The 18,153-nt window shown below is 34.8% G+C and overlaps 1 long non-coding RNA gene across 1 annotated transcript; it reads right to left on the reverse strand.

The window, feature by feature from the left end:
- Positions 1 to 5,703: 5,703 nt before the first annotated feature.
- LOC109239384 lies at positions 5,704 to 11,219 on the reverse strand. The gene is made up of 6 exons (XR_002069891.1): positions 10,495 to 11,219; positions 10,270 to 10,332; positions 9,825 to 9,881; positions 9,639 to 9,701; positions 8,719 to 8,828; positions 5,704 to 6,000 (listed from the first exon to the last, which is right to left on the reverse strand). It is a non-coding gene; the product is annotated as an uncharacterized LOC109239384 (long non-coding RNA).
- Between the last annotated feature and the right edge of the window lie 6,934 nt (positions 11,220 to 18,153).

The following is an 18,153-nucleotide window of genomic DNA, read 5'->3' on the forward strand; positions in this document are numbered from 1 at the left end:
GAACGTAGTTCAAGCAACTTTTGTTTTTGATTTCTTTTGTTCTTTTTCTTTCATTTTTTTCATCTTTTTTTTTTGCCATGATAACTTCCAGGTTCCAAAGAGGGTAATCAAAGAAAAAGGGAAATGACTCAAAGGGTTTGCAAGGGTTAGTAGTGTTTGGATAGCGGGAATGAAAGCCTTCGGCATCCCAATCAGAGAGCATTAAAGCTGCGTAAAAGGGTCAAACATTATACCTTTGGACCGCATCTGCATTGACAGCTGCTTCGGGGTAATTTCCTTCAATATCTTCCAAGTACAACGCTCCTTTTGGCAACACTCTTTTTATAATGTACGGACCTTTCTAATTCGGAGAAAATTTTCGTTTGGCTTCTTCATGGTGCGGGAGAATACGCCTCAGAACGAGTTGCCCCACTTCAAATTTTCTAGGTCGCACTTTCTTGTTGTAGGCACGGGCCATACTTTGTTAGTACAACTGCCTGTGGCAAACTGCGGCCATCCGCTTTTCATCAATCATAGTTAATTGTTCCAACCGGGTCTTGACCCATTCATCATCCTCGATCTCGGCTTCAACAATGATTCGAAGAGAGGGAATCTCAACTTCTGCAGGTATTACGGCTTCAGTGCCATAAACCAATAAATAGGACGTGACCCCAACTGATGTGTGCACGGTTGTGCGATATCCCAATAATGCAAAAGCTGGTTAAAGTCTTGATTTGAAATCCTTCAACATTTGTGAAAAGGTACTTTGTTGTTTTGTATACGGTCAAAATCAGACTTATCCTAGAACGAGGCAGGCCAAGGTTCGACCCCATGTTATATCGGACCACGGTATAAAGTTAGATTGCCGATCTCGAGACCCAGAGACCGATCAAGATCGAGGTCGGCCAAGATTGAAACCAGACAAGATAGAGATCGAGCAAGATCGAGGGAAGTTTACCGAGCCAAATAACGGAAAGCCAAAATATATGCAATCGGACGAGGATCACGGCGGAAATCTCGGCACATATCAAGAAGAGGCCGATTAATTAGCTAATCATGGGATTTTTTACTGTTTTAGAACTGTATTTAAGGTAGGACTCCCCTGCTAAAGGGGGTCTGATCATTTGTAAAAGGCATCATATTCACGCAATACAAAGCAATATACTACTCCTTTCTCTTGAGCTTTCAATACTCTATTGCTCTGTTCATATTTTCCAGTAGCATATTCGTTTGGTGCAGATTTACAATCCTGAATCTTTCTCTAATACCGTACAAGGTTGAGTGACGATGCAACAACCATACACGACATATGCTGCAAAAGCGATATGTTAGATGATAATCTGAAGATTCCATGAGATTTTCTACATTTTACTTTTAAGTTTAGGATGTTTTATTTCTCAAATGCATTGTCCTGTATTTTTTGTGTGACATATGCTGGACATTTCGTTATCTATTTTTTATTTTCTTAAATTAAATTGTGGAGTTTATCGATACTCATCAAAGGGGTTAGGCTTAGGAGTGTATAATTTGCTTATCCATCATTTCGATAAAATGTCTTTTTGTTTTTCGCCCAGTGTTCGTACCTATTTTTGGACCCGATTATTCGTGCTAAAAGTTTCGCTTTGGATTAAACTGCTCCCTACCAAAGGCAATTTTATACTCAGCACTCAAGTATAAGACTTGGTTAAGGATATAGAAGTAGTTGTCACTCTACTACGCACTTTGGTAGTATCAATTCGATATAATGTGATCAAAGAACTGAGATATTTTTAGTTCTGAAACCAAAGGATGATGACCATTCACTACGACTAGATGTCACTTTCTATTTGAATAATGAAGGATTGCATATAATGATGAGATTCTTTGTGCATTTGCACGGCTAAAGGGGAGAGTGGAACTTTATTCAAATTCAATGACTCCTATCCATTTAATCATATGAAATAGAATTAAATTGGTTGTGCAATGATGATTTTTCAGTTAATCCAATTGTGGCTTATTTGATTGAGCAATTTTCTAAAAGAGTCGAAGCAAAAAACTGGTACACTTGCGCTTACTTCAAAGAGAATAACTTTTAAATCCGAGTTTACAGATTACAAATAGGTATTTGTTTGCACTCCACCATGCGCTATATTTCAAATTTTGGCCAATGAACCGTTCATTCTTTTGTCTTGAATTGGTGCCTGCCTATTGCCTACGTGATTCGCTAGGTAAAGATGTACTTAAAAGTGAGTGCACCATTGGGATAGTGTTTGTAAATAAAATTCAAATGACTTTTAACTTCTTGAAAAAACATTTAACTATTCAAAGTAGGCAAAAATTGGTAATTTAGAAAGAAAAATAAAGTAATTAACCAGCTATAACCAATTCAAATACACTAATAATGTAAAAATTCTTTATACGATAAGGGTACCTGATTGAAATTCGTTTTATATATGAGAAACTTTCAAGATACTATAGCGAACTGATAGTTGGAAACTCTTGGATTTCTAAAACGAAAATATTGGATTAATTTATTTTTTGCCATAGGAAAGGCACCAACAAAGTCGTTGTAGTATAGTGGTGAGTATTCCCGCCTGTCACCCGGGTGACCCGGGTTCGATCCCAGGCAACGGCGTTGGTTTTGTTTTTTCCCCCAATTTGTAAAGAAACTGCCCTAGGAAGCAGAAGTGAGTTCTACACTCATCTCCATTTTTGGTATTACAAAGAAAATTGCCCTAGGAAACAGAAACGCCGATCGGGATACCTTGTCATGGTAAAGTGATGTACTTAGACAGTTCAAGCTCGTTAATATTGAAATCCTTCAACTTTGGTGAAAACTTTTTCCATTGAAATACAAACTCTAGTTTATATGAGCTACTTTGTTGTTTAAACTGATGTCAATTCAATTAATTCCTCTATAGCTAAGCTTTGAAATCTTGAACCTTTTTGTTGTAAGAGGGTTCAAAAGGAGAGGTGATATTACCTACTTCCCCTTTAAAGTTGGTTAATGGAGGCATTTTTTACATGTAAACCATCGTGATTCGTTTAGTTTATAGGTGAATCACTTGCTAATTTTCTTGGGAACCTTTTTCCCATATTTTTGTGAATGTTTTGGTTATTAAAAGAAGAACAAGAAGGGAAGTTGATTGTTTTGAAATTATGCTCATCCGGTTCTTATCAATGGGTAATGCGACACAATATTATTGATGTTGATGTATCCTCAACATGTTCTACTCAAAGAAATATTGGAAATTGCCACCAGTGCCGGCTCAAGGGGGAGGCGACTAAAGCAATTGCTTTAGGCCTCCCCAAATTGAAGGCCTCAACTTTTTTTTAGCAGTTAATATTGTGTTATTATAAAATTATTATAAAAAAGATACCAGATTTTTTTTCTTTTTAGAGTGTAATAGAGGTTATTTAAATAAATTTTTGAATTTCAAAAATAAACGTGCAATATGCATATGGCAAAATAACATGAGTTTGATGACAACATTGATAATAAAATAAAAAAAATAAAGTCTTTTAATTTGTAATATCTTTTGAAGTAGATTATTTCTTATAAAGAGTAAGTAGGTGAAGTCATTTTTTTCAATTTCAATTACACTTAAACTATTCAAATGTATAAAATTATTTTAACATCTAACAGAATTAAGATCATCAGATGATTAAAATTTACAAAAATGTTATCCTTAACTGCGGATGTTTTTTTATAAAAAATTTTGAAGCTTTATGAGTAGAGTTACTGGATGTATACGATGGTGGGGAGCTAGCAGATAGCCAAGTGAATGGCAAAATACGTACAAGATGATTCATAAACCATTATTAAAAAAAATCAAATAAAAATTAAATATATGTAATTACTATAATTTAAGGCCTCTTCTTAATTTTTGGCTTTAGGCCACAAATATCGTTGAGCCGCCTCTGATTGCCACATGCCTCTACTAGCATGATTCCATGTCCCTTATTCAAGGGAACTTACTTTAATGAGCTGGTCAAAGTTTTATTATTTTTTCACTGCCCTTCATTTTGCTAACTCGAAAAACTTCAGTAGATTGCTCACGAAAGCAAATGGGGTTCTTAAGTGTTCTGTTTTTCACCTTTATATGATAAACAACAACAACAATAACATACACAGTATTATCCCACACCGTAGGGTCTGGAGAGGATAGTGTGTACGCAGACCTTACCCCTACCTTGTGAGGAATGATACCAAGTCCTGGCTTTAATTCCTCATTGCTTTAGAGCGGTGAAAGATGTGTAAAGCTGAGGTCAACCATCATCTATATATCAGCTTTGGATGATAAAGTAGTGTGAACTCAATCTTACCATGAAACTCTTATCTCAGCCTGGCCTTAAACTCCACCTACAAGTGCTGCAACAAAAGCTCTGTATTGCTGGACCTGCAGTATCTCTCTTGTGACATTCAACTCTTTTTCTTTCAGCTCCTTCCTCTTTTCCAGCCTAGTTGGATCAGCCCAGAAACAGGCGTAAAGAATAAAAGCAGCAGCGGTAGTTATAACAGTGGTTTGTCAGCACACATTAGCACTGTCCTGCAAGTTAGGTTTTTGCTATCTGCAGCTGGATCAACTTTGGGTTGCATTTCTTGAATCTGGCTTTGTGGCCTTTGTTCAGCTTAAGATTGAGACTTTGAGTTGTCTTAATTAATGGTATAAATTGAGTGCCATCATTACGCTGGTGATATATCTTTGGATATATCTATAGTTTTGCATGCCTTTATTTTATATAATACTTATCAGTGAATGAAGTTTCTGTCCTCTTTTGAGAAGATATTAGTCTTTATAAAGGAAATAGAAAAGTAATGTTTAAAACTTTACTGCCTCTTTTATTGTCTTTATATTATGTGGATCATTGACAAATACTTATTGCCTCACCTTGACAGAAAAATTCCAGTGAAGTACTGTAATTTATAAAGGATTTAGTCATTATACAAGCTTCAAAATTTGACCACCAGGCTATGCAATCACCCTTATAGTGCTATCTTTATGCATTTCAAGCTTCTGAGGTCAATTAAATTTTCAATCCATCAGGTTCTGAGCTATAGAGGTTCCAACTTTTGAACATTAGTGCCGGAAACTTCTTATGCATCTTGCTGAGATGGTTCATTAGTCTATTTGGTTCTTGAGACAAGAACTAGGTGATTGAGTTCCAGATTTTAAACTGTCATGGCAAAAGATCAAACTACATTCTCATATATTTCTTTGCTATATTGGTCTTATCTCTCTAGCTATGGCAATTGATATATGCAAATGATAGTGCAGAAAGAAGACAGCACTACAAAAAAACGCTGAATTTGCGGAGGTTTTATTTACATATTGCGGCGGTCAGAAACCTCCGCAATATGCTTTTACGGCGGTTTCCAAAACCCCCGCAATAATGTTCGCCGCAACCAATTTGCGGGGTTGTTTGACAGACCGCCGTTATTATATAGCGGCGGGTATTTGACGGCGGTATAACCGACGCAATTTGGTAGTTTGGCTATCACTTGTTAAAAAAATAGCGGAGGTTTATAACCCCCGCAAGTGTTTTATTTAACCCCCACAAATGTTATAACACAATATTATTATAGGTTAAATAGCGGCAATTATAACCTCCGCTATTCATTGATTTTTTTTTTTCTTTTCCTGCAATGTTACTCCATAACTGTACCAATTTCAATTATATTAATATAATGAAGCATCAACAAATTATATAAATTGCTTATTGGAATCGAGTAACATCTATATATTAATAAACCATAAAATACATTAAAGTAAATTATCATTAGTCTCAAAAATTTGCTTTAAACACAAGTACTCTAACCATTAAACACAAAACATCAATATTTTAATTAGTCTTAAAACTAACTTTAAACAGAACATCCACTCCAACCATTATGGACAAAAGATCACCATTCAATCGAGTACGTTACTTAATTATCTAATACATTTGCAAGCAACTTCAATGGTTGTCGTTAGGATTACTTCCACCGGATGATCTTCTTATATCCATGGGTGAAATGGATCCGCTAGCCGCATCAATTGGCTACAAAACAATCAAAATAAAATATAATTAACAAAAAGTACCTCAATAATATCCTAACTAATAATTACTTAGCACTGCAATGCACTGCTAGTGAAGCAGCAGCAAGACCTTGTGCTAGTGATGTTGCAAAGACCTTGGACTCTTTTGTGAGATCAAATTCTTGTGGTTTAGGCTTGAAAAGGTGTTGTAGTGTTTAGATTTTGGGATTTCCTTTTTGTTCTGCCTTAATTACTTTTTCTTTGAGCTTCTGAGTTTGTAGTATATGCATTCTTTCAGCTCAATGTTTTGGGATGCTATTTGAGTGTAAAAATGTAGATATAATTTTCCTCCCATAGTATTTTATTTGTAGTATATCCATTGTGCATGCAACATAGTGAAACTCCATGCATCTTATATATACATAATTATGAGGGAAAATGGTTTTACCAACCTCCTGGACTTAAATATAAATATACTAGATGATGTACCCGTGCGATGCACGGGCCCAATTATTATTATTTTTTTCTTTCTTCTTGTTTTCATCCTTTTTATAGCCCGTTTGGCCAAGCTGCAAAAATCAGCTTATTTTGAGAAGTGCTTTTTTTCAAAAGTGCTTTTCTCAAAAGTACTTTTGGTGAGAAGCAGTTTGTATTTGGCTAATTAGTTTGAAAAGCACTTCTGAGCAGCAATTAGTATTTGGCTAAGCTTTAAAAAACTGCTTCTAAGTGTATTTTTCTCAAAAGTGCTTCTCAAAAAAGTGGTTCTGGAGAGAAGCCACTTTTTTCTGCTTCTCCAAAACTGCTTCTACTTCTCCTCAAAAGCACTTTTTTTCCTTCCAAAAGTTTGGCCAAACACCTCAATTTTCCAAAAAAAACAAGTACTTTTGGCCAAACAGGCTATTAATATTTCTCGGTCTATTGTTAATTACATACTTTCTACGCCTTTAGAGAAAGAAGAAAGAGAATAGGCTTTTGTGTAATAACGTATAGAACCACGATTACATGTATTGTTATTTATCTTTTGCATTATGTGCATTTTAATTTTTCTCAAATCGTATTACTATACCAATCACTTTGAAACACTTGTCGAGTTTAATTGTCTTAATTTTTACTTCAAATATTCTCAACTCATATTTTAGAGAGGGGATACTTATTATACAATTTGAACAAATTTTTTATATTCTATAATAAAAAAAGGGACTTGAAACTACATCTTATTCTTAAATAATTTTTTTCCGAATATTATGAAGTATTCCAATTGAAATTGCAATTTAATGAGAACTTTGTATAAAATGACCTTAGTATTTTTAATCAGGTGAACATTTGAAATATATAATTATCAAAAAAATAATTTTTCTAGTTAAAAGTACTTATTGAAAAAATAATAATAACAATCAAGTAATGCATTTAATAAATATTGTGAAGGTTGAATGGAAAGTGGGGTCCACCTAAAGAATTTAATAACTTATGGGCAAGTTAGTTTTGAATTTTCATGTTATTAAGAACCCACAACCAAACTTTTGAGCCTAATATACAAACAAACAATGCACTAATATATTTAAAATGACTATTATGCCCTTGGTCAACCTCCTCTTCTCTCTTCTATTGCCAAACACCTCAATTTTTGACCAAAAGTGCTTTTGGCAAAAAAAAAAGTACTTTTGGCCAAACAGGCTATTAATATTTCTTGGTCTATTGTTAATTACATTCTTTCTACGCCTTTAGAGAAAGAAGAAAGAGAATAGGCTTTTGTGTAATAACGTATAGAACCACGATTACATGTATTGTTATTTATCTTTTGCATTATGTGCATTTTAATTTTTCTCAAATCGTATTACTATACCAATCACTTTGAAACACTTGTCGAGTTTAATTGTCTTAATTTTTACTTCAAATATTCTCAACTCATATTTTAGAGAGGGGATACTTATGATACAATTTGAACAAATTTTTTATATTCTATAATAAAAAAAGGGACTTGAAACTATATTTTATTCTTAAATAATTTTTTTCCGAATATTATGAAGTATTCCAATTGAAATTGCAATTTAATGAGAACTTTGTATAAAATGACCTTAGTATTTTTAATCAGGTGAACACTTGAAATATATAATTATCAAAAAAATAATTTTTCTAGTTAAAAGTACTTATTGAAAAAATAATAATAACAATCAAGTAATGCATTTAATGAATATTGTGAAGGTTGAATGGAAAGTGGGGTCCACCTAAAGAATTTAATAACTTATGGGCAAGTTAGTTTTGAATTTTCATGTTATTAAGAACCCACAACCAAACTTTTGAGCCTAATATACAAACAAACAATGCACTAATATATTTACAATGACTATTATGCCCTTGGTCAACCTCCTCTTCTCTCTTCTATATAATAGAAAATCTACGACTCAAAATTTATAGTCATAGTACTGAACATTCAAGCAAAAGAAACAAATATTCTCTCTCTGTCTCGCCCAGTCCATGAAAAGAACTCGTGAATTTTCTCTGTACATCTTAAACATCATAGAATATCGACAGTGAATTAACATTGTTAGCATAAAGTTATGCTAAAAGCTCTGCCAGTGAATATAGACAGTGAATTTAACATAAAGATTAAATTGACTTGCGAAGTTTGTGAATCTAAGAAGCAAGAAAGCATTCTTCAGGTATCCCAATTTAGAGTATTACTTGGACTGATCAATCATACTTTATAAAATTGAATAAGAAAGTTATGAACTATTCTTACCATTGAACGAGGATCCGTGTCGTCAAAATCAACCACAATACGTTCTCCATTAGACAAATTTAACACGTCCCTTTTCTTCACGTTAAGTATCTTGCTAGCTCCTTTTTAATCTTAAAAGATAAAAACAGTGTGAGATAGAACATATACATAATATTTTCTATGATTAACACATTTTTATGATTTCAAGCTTTTTGCATTCTTTATACTTGCTGCTGGTTCCTTTTAACATAGTCTGTTCAGTAGATATGCACACTGAACTTTTTGCACAAAGATGCAGGTCATATATCCACTTTTGGAAGATAATTTGAAGAATAAAACTCAAAAGGGAACACAAAGAGAGATGTTATGAAGGGAAAGAAAACTCCAAAAGTATTACACCACAAAAATGAATACACCATAGGTTAATCAAGTACCAATTGATGAGTGCAATGAACAATAGACATTGATTGAACAATCTGATAAGATTAGAATCAGTGACAAATATTGTGGATATATTAGAAGCTTTAATATATTCCTCATCACTTGACAAATAAAATACACCGATTCAGCACCAGAAACGTCTAATCCTTCAAGCTCAAACAGAACTTCTGTGTAAACCAAATATTAAAGTAGCAATAGTTTCACATGGTAGAGAACAACAACAACTACGCTTCAGTCCCAAACAAGTTGGTGTTGGTTATATGAATCCTCACTAACGATGTTACTCTATATAAATCCATCTCAGGCCAATATTATCCAAAATAAAAATAATAATAGTAATAATAGGAGTTTATTATATTTTTTACTAACGTATAAATCTCTAGAAGGATAAACAACTTCAAGATGAAGAAAGCTATTTGACAAAACTCTGGATTGTTCACATAACAGAAGATAGACAAAGGCATAACTAGAAGCCACCATAGAGTGCTATGTAAACCTACTTGTTCTCTTCTTCTCAGGTCAGCCTCTCGAGCTTGTAGGTCCTTCTCCTTCTTTTTCAGATCCTGAATTGTTATATAAGTAAACAATCATTCAACTCTATTCTCCAAATGAACATTGAATTATTGTGGTCATCGTCAAAGTGACAAGCGATATATACACAGTTCAAATTGTCAAATTTGGCTCACCTTCGCACTATCAAGAGGAATTTCAACTGTTGAACCATGGGCAGCATCTCTAGTATTCTGAACATTTTAGTAAGTAAATAATGCATAAATAAGCAAGGTAGAATGGTCAAAATTTAAGCATATATAGAAGAGAAGGGTGTATCTTGTCTTCTTTCAAATTGGCAATTAAATCAAGCCAATTCTACAATGTGCATTCATAACAACAACAACAACAACAACGTGCATTCATAAGAAGCTATTTTAATGTAACTAAAGGAGCTAACAACCCTAAATAACAACAAACATCGTAAGTCAATTCTATAAGAATCAGTTCTAACATGCACATGCAAGAGGAAATATTTCAATTAAGTATACCCAAAATCGTAGAAATTAACCTACAAAAATATCGAAAAAGCTAAATTTTACAACCTAAAATACCTAATGCAGAAGGAGAAAGAAGACTTACATCTCAAATTCAAAAAGAGAGTGTTGTATCCTTCTTCAAAATACACCGATTCAACAAAAACTTCTGTTACTCTCAGTAGAGAATCGAAAAACAAAAAAGCCACAAATTAGAGGAAAAATCAGTTAAGGGAAAACACAAATTAACAGAGGAAATAAACCTAAAACCCACATGCAAGAAGGAAGAAACACAGAAAAGCAAAATCAAAGAATGGGGAAGAGGAATTACCATAGATCTGAACCCACAATCCACATTGTTCAAAATCAAAGAATGGGGAAGAAAGCAAAAATTTGCATCTCTTTCATATTGTGGAGAACGTATTGTGAATCTCTTTCAGTTTTTCTAATCTTCAAGTGAGGGTTTTAATTTTTCAAGTGAAAGAAAATGGAAGCTGAAAAGCTTCTCTTTCATGAAAGTAGAAAATATACGACTAAAGCGCAATGAAATTATTGAGGGGTTTCCAAAAAAAAGAGGGAAAGGTTCAAAAAAGAGGGAAAATTTGGGGTTAGTACGCGCTTTTATTTTTTAAGGTTGGCGGAGGTTATAGACCACGGGCAAATCTAATACATTTGTAGGGGTTGTATAAACCCCCCAATTTGATATAAATTGTGGAGGTTGCAATAACCGCCTCACTTAAACCTCCGCAAACTCGCCGTTTTTTTGTAGTGAGACCCGTTAATCTCCTTAGTTAAGCTCAATTCTAGCTCAATCTAGTTGAAGTGAGCTAGATGGAGATTGCAGAGGATGGATACAGAAGCTATTGAAGAAGATAGCTAGAAGCTAGAAGATGCCACGCCAACTGTATTATTGCATTACAGGATAGTTGTAGTTGATTCAACTGGCGGGAAAGTAAGAGCCTGTTTAGTAGGATCTTTAACTGAATTTCCTCAAACTAACTATTGTTTCTGTCTTAATTTGATCTTGTGTCTTTCTGCAGATAGTTCCTTAATGCATAGCTGAAAATATACAAATGATAAGGTGATGGGTTAAAGTGGGGCTTGTAATTCAAATGCAATAAGTCAATCTGATACAATAGAGTCAAATATAACTGTCACACCTCCTTTTTTACACACCTACCCCGAAAGGATAAATGTATAAGGGAGTTTTTCCATTTAAAGTGATATTATTCGAAATGGGATTATTTATTTATTTTTAGAGTCGCCACTTGGGATAGGTTTGGCTTTTGGTGTCCCAAGTCACCGATTTAATTTAAATCCCAAATCGAGGAAAATTTCGACTTCCCAATTGGAGTCTGCGAACCAGAAATTCTGTGTAAGGAATTCTGTTGACCCGAGGGAAGGTGTTAGGCACCCCCGGATCCCGTGGTAGCACGGTCGCTTAAATTATCATAAATGGCTAAAATCTGGTTTTATACATATTTAAACCTATAGTGCAATTTTAAGATTATTTACCGCTTTTAGTTTATTTTGTTTTTACGAAAGTGAACGCCGTTTAAGAGCGTATTTTTGGATCACGTCACATGAAATGCACCCGGATCCTAAACACCTCTTATTCAACGTTTTGGGATTTGGATTTGGGTTGCATGAAATGCGCACCCGAGTTTAGGAAAGTAAAATTATTAAAAGCGTGCCTAAAGTGGCTAGCGCCTTATTAACTTTGCGGGAAGCCATGAAAATTTGTTAAATGGCTTGCCCAATTTCTAAAATATTTTAATATAAGCATTTAATGGGGGCCCCGCAATTTATAGATCTGTTTGGCGAGGCTCGTCCCACTTTTATTTGAAGGATATCCTAAAGCATGCTATGATTTTCTATTGAATTTTGTCTCTAAAAGGGGCCTAAATAATCAATGTTATAAAATTCGGGCTTCGAGTTCAAGTCCGGATTCAAACAAAAGGACAAAGCCTTTTAATTTGAACCCACCACCTAACTTGAAAGCCCAAATTTATATTATGTTAAACTATGAAGTAGGGCATCTAAACCTATTCCACAATAATGAATTTCAGCATACTTTGGGCGAGAGTCCATCGAGCAGTGGGCTTATTCAGGAGCCCAAATTGAGAGTGAATTGTATTTGTGGAGTTATGTTATGCTCCAGTTTATGAAGCCTATTGTAATTGGGCTCTTATCATCTGACCAAGCCCAAGTCTCACTGGACACAGGATGTCCGATTTTATTGTGAATTAAATGCAATCTTGATTTCAAATTGGCCTATTAAACTCTTTTTACAGTTATTGTAATAAGGGATCTATTAATTTTAAAAAAAAACTAGGCAATCGTGCACGATTCAAGTGAAAAGCATACAAATAACCTGGAACTCGAACGGCCTACCTTTTAACATCTGTATTATGGACATGTAAATGCATGAGTAGTCACTAGTGTCCTCTCTAGTTTTGAGTAAACAATGTAACAAACGAAACCTTGTGATGAACTGGCTAATTTCATCAAACTATGTTTTAAGTTTGATTATCAAACATGATAACAGGACTAACACGAATTAAGCCTAACATTGTTCAACAGAGTATTTATATGATTCTATAGCATATAGCAGTCGGTTAAGTCACAGTCCATACAGTCCTCTCAATGTACATGTTATAGTGTCCAAATGAATACAAAATTGCATTGTATTTAAACAAAAGTAAAATACAGCTTGCACTTTAATTTTTCTTCCAATTTGACTATACATCAGACTCGCATTCATAAGTCATTTGAGGCTAAGATAAGTACCTGGAATTTGAGCAAAGTAAAGAAAGGAGTCAGCAACAGCAAGAGGAAGTAGCAGTGTTAAGCAACAAGAGCAACAACAATCTCAAATCGAATTCACAGCTACCAAAACCAGTAACAAGACCCAGAAATCGACTTGAATAGCCCAGTTAACTTCAAAATGACACTCTAAACTTCTCTGCAACTCTAACTACTGAAAGCACAAGGAAAGCTAGTCCATAGTCACTTAAGTGCAAGCCCAAAACTTCAACATCAGACCTTGAAACCAAATTCCATCTATTTTTCTAAGCCCTAAATGAACCAAAAAATGCTCCAGAATTAGAGAAGCTTCAAAAATCAGAGCATCAGCAATGGAACAGTATTTTCTAGCAATTTTGGCCGCCTAGAACTTTTAGGGATTTTAGCCCCCTTTTTTTTTTCCATTGAGCCTCAAGTAACAATGCCTTTATAGGCAAGTTACTAGGGCAGCCTTAGGGGTTTAGTTATTTTATTTTATACCTTTCCTAAGTTTCCTTTTTGCTAGTTAGTCCTCTATTTTATGCCTTGCTACCCAAGTTAAACCTAAAATTTACTAGCAGACCCCTACTACAAGCTTCTAGGAAGCCTCTTGGGCAGTTACTTGAGAGATTCTCTCAGTACATTACCCAAGTTACCCCTTAAGCACCCTGTTATTACCTCTGAAAAACCAAACCAACAACGGGTTACAATTGACCCAATAACTCAAACCCATTTGGACGAGCTGTTCTTTACCAAACGAATCAGAGACAGCCCAAAGCCCAAACTAACAACTATCTAAATTGACGAGCAAATCCGCAGGACAGAATACCCAACATGATTTCCAGAGCAATCCAAACTAGATTATTAATCAACTAACATAACTAGGTAGGTAATTAACTAAGTTAATAAACCAAAATAACCTAATTAAACTAAATTAAAGAGACTAACGTAAAAATGGGAAAAAATCAGAATTTTAACTTATAACACTGATAAAACTCAACAGGCTAAGAACATCAGCAAACACGTTTTTATGGTTTTGAAAAAATGGAATAGAAAGGGCAAAAGAACAAGAAACACTCACACTCAGAAAATTACTCAAGTCAAATAAGGAAAAAGAGAAGAAAAGAAGAGGAACGACGGGTAAAAATGAGACCAAAAACGGACCTCAAAATGAAATGAAACTCACCAGCTAAACTTGAAATGACTCTTGATATCTAGATTCACACGAAATTGATACCACTCGCTTTTCACAGTCAAGAAATTACGAATAGCATCAATTTTGTAGTGAAGCAATCCTCTGAACGTGAGTAGAGCAAGCTTGGGTCGATGCATGCCACAGGAATTGGTTTTGAACTTTTAGGGCTCTTATCCGGATCTAAGATTCGAGGGGTTTTGGGAAGATTCGAAGGAAAATAGTTGTGGATTTGGTACGAGGGGATCATGGGGGTTGTAGGGTGTTAGTTTGGGGTGGTTTAGGACCGGCGCCGCCGTGGGCGGTGGAGGTGGCGGCTAGGGTTTTGGAGATTCGAAGAGTTCCAGTGGGAGTCGGGGGAAAATAATGGTAGATTCATGATGAGGGGGAGACCAGGGTGTTGCGGTGTAAATTTGGTTAAGATTGGACGCCGGCCACCGCCGTAGGCGATTTCCGGCGGTGGCAGACGGCGGCTCAGGGCGGAGGGAGACGGTCTCTAGGGTTTGACGGAGAAGAGAGACGAGGGGGGGTGTCGTTTGGACATTTAAATATTAAAAGACCCAAGCTTCAGGACCGTCCGATCAAGAAACCTCGACGGTCTTGATCTAACGCCAATGAAACGGCGTCGTTTTATTACAATAAGGCTGGACCGGGTACTGTGCGTGAGTTTGGGCCGGGTAGGCAGGCTGGGGCGATTTTGGACGGGTTGGGGCCTTTAATTAATTGGGTTGGAATGGATTTGGCCCAATTTTGGGGTCTTTAAAAAGGAAAACCCAATTCTTTTATTTTCTTTTCATTTTCTTCTCTTTTTTCCCTTTGTTTCAGATTTTTGTCAAATACAAAATTAAGCTAAAAGGACCTGATTTAATTCTAAAACTAAACTAATTATTTTTTCCAAAAATTAATTAAGTCCTAATTTAAAGAAAACTATGACAAATTCGGAAATTACAAGGTAAAATGCAAGAAGAGCTATTTTTTGGTATTTTCTTTCCTTAATTAAATATTCATCCTAAAAAGTAGAAAATTAGGTCCTAAATGCAAATGCACTATTTTTGTATGTTTCTATAAATTAACCATGCTTACAAAAATGCAAGCAAACATGAAAATTATGCGATTAATTCCTAAAAAAAAAAAAATCAAATAATAAAAGAAAAATCCTAATTCTAATGAATTTATAGGAGTAATTTAAGCGCGGCAAAAATCACGTGCTCACAATAACTAAAAAAGGGAGGGGGGGGGGGAATGTCTGTTGTGTGGGATCATTTTACAGAAATTATTACTTTCGAAGGGAGTACAAAAGCAAAATGTGACTATTGCTTTATTGAGTATTATTTTAAGACCAAAGACGGTACGTCGACACTTCTTTCTCGTATTTTTAAGTGTCCTAAACGCCCGGCTATTGTTGATAAAAAAAATAATCAATTTTAGGCTTTAAATCTATTCCGGGGGGTGACGTAGCTGTTGTTACTTGGAAATTTGATCAAGAAGAGTGTAGGAAGGTGTTATGTCGTATGGTAATAGTTGATGAACTTCCTTTTAGCTTTGTTGAGAAAGAAGGTTTTAGAGACTTTATGAAAGTGGCGCAACCTTATTTTCGGATCCCTTCCCGTAGTACTGTAACCAGTGATTGTTTTGATCTTTTTAATAAAGAAAAGCAAAAGTTGAATAGGTCTTTTATAGAAACGAAACAAAGAGTATGTATTACCACTGATACTTGGACTTCTATACAAAGAATTAATTACATGTGTATCACTGCCCATTGAATTGATGATGAATGGAATATGCATAAGAGAATAATTATTTTTTGTCCTATTGTTAGTCATAAAGGCGAAGATATGGCAAATTGTATTGGTAGGTGCTTGCGTGAGTGGGGGATAAATAAGATCTTCACTGTCACAGTTGATAATGCAAGCTCTAATGATGTAACAGTAAAAGAATTGTCTAAGCAATTAACAAAAATGGGAACTAATTTGATGAACGGTAATCACCTTCACGTGAGATGTATGGCTCACATCATGAATCTTGTGGTCAAGGATGGTTTAAAAGAATCTTCAGTGTCTATTGAATGTGTTAGGCATGCAGTGAGATATGTTAGGCAATCTCCTGCGAGGTTGAAGAGGTTTCAAGAATATTTTGATGATGAACAACTAAATTGAAAAAAAAAACTTTATGCTTGAATGTTCCAACTAGGTGGAATTCCACCTACTTGATGTTGCATAGGGCTGTTGAATTTGAAAGTGCATTTTCGCAGTATGCTTCTAGTGAAATTGGCCTAAGACATTATCTTGAGCATTCTTATATTGATGTTGGAATTCCTACAGGTGAACTTTTGATTAGTGATTGAGAGAATGTAAAAAGAAATACAAAGTTTCTTGAAATCTTTTATCTTCTTACTTTGAAAATATCTGGATCACGTTATGTTACATCGAATATTCATTTTCTTGAAATTTGTGCGGTTATTGTTTATTTGAAGGAATTGATAGCAAATGAAAATACAGTTTTAAGTGAAATGACAAAGAAAATGAAAGAAAAGTTTGATAAGTATTGGGGTGATCCAGAGAAAATGAACAAGATAATTTTTATCTCATGTATTTTGGATCCACATTACAAGCTCGAATCAGTTGGCTATGCACTTGTAAGGATGTTTGGTCAAGATCCGGGGGCAACTATACAAGCAGAAGTGAAGAAGTACATGACTTCATCATTTAGTGAGTATGTAAAGTCCGGCTCAAAAGGTGTCGTGCTTGCTTCATCTTCAGATTGTTCTTCATTGGACATTTCTACTTCCGGGCTTTCTGGCAGTCAAGTAAGCACCCAAAATACAAGACTTTTAGAATCACTAATGCAAGATATAAAAAATTATAAAAGTGGGAGTGGAGGTGTGGATACTAGAACAGAGTTAGATAAATATTTTGGTGAAGAAGTTGAGGATGACACTAAAGAATTGATGTTCTTTTCTGGTGGAAATTGAACTCGGCCAGATTTCCTGTTCTTGCGGAGATGGCTTGTGATGTGTTAGCTGTTCCGGTTTCAAGTGTGTCATCCGAATGTGCGTTTAGTACGGGAGGACATCTTCTTGATTTATTTAGGAGTTCATTAACTCCTAAATTGGTGCAAGCTCTAGCGTGTCTTCAAGATTGGCTTCGAAATGAAAAACTAAAATAACCTATTAGTGTGGATGAAGATCTTGATAAAATCGAGTAGCTTGAACAAGGTAATAATATTGTTACTATATTTGTTGTATATAAATGTTGTGGATATGCTTATATTTATCGCACGACTCATTATTTTAATTTTTTTCTTCAGATTTAGCTAGCAATGGAAAAGACCCTTCCGTAGTTGACGTGTAGTGTTAATATATCTGGTAAGAATTCGAAGTATGGATGTGCATCAGTCATATTCCTTCCCTATGGTTTATAGCTCTGTGAAGTAATGGCTAATATCATGATAAGTGCAGGTTTATAGCTTTGTGAAGCATATGTAATGTCTATCATGATAAGTGCAAGTTTATAGTATCACCAGACACTCATGTTATCTGATTCTAAAGTATTCTAAACTATCCTATCTATGAGTTTGCTGAGAAGATATTCTAAAGTTCATACAATATACTACAAATATCTGTTTTGCTTGTTATTTACAATTTGTTTCTTGGTCAGTTTTTTATGGCACTGGGGTAGAACTTAATATGACGTAAATACTTACAATTGAACTAGTTCTATTTGGTTTGAGTCATTGAAGTATTATCTTGGTAGTTGATGTTAGTGTATAACAGTTCAATTTTGGTCCTTGGATATGTTTGTGCTGGTGGTGTGACAATGTGGTCAGTTGTCTTTTCTTTTCTTTCAATATTGTGAGTAATACTTGTTTTTAGGGTCTAAAACATCAACTTTATTTGTTAATTGTAGGCTTGGATTATGCAAATCCAAAGAAGAAGAGCAATTTTGTTGGTAAAATTCTTATGGATGCTGTGCTAACAACACTATGCATTCTTATGCTCAAGCAGTCCCTGTCACG

Source organism: Nicotiana attenuata, unplaced genomic scaffold, assembly GCF_001879085.1.
Source record: "Nicotiana attenuata strain UT unplaced genomic scaffold, NIATTr2, whole genome shotgun sequence".
Lineage (NCBI taxonomy): Eukaryota > Viridiplantae > Streptophyta > Magnoliopsida > Solanales > Solanaceae > Nicotiana > Nicotiana attenuata.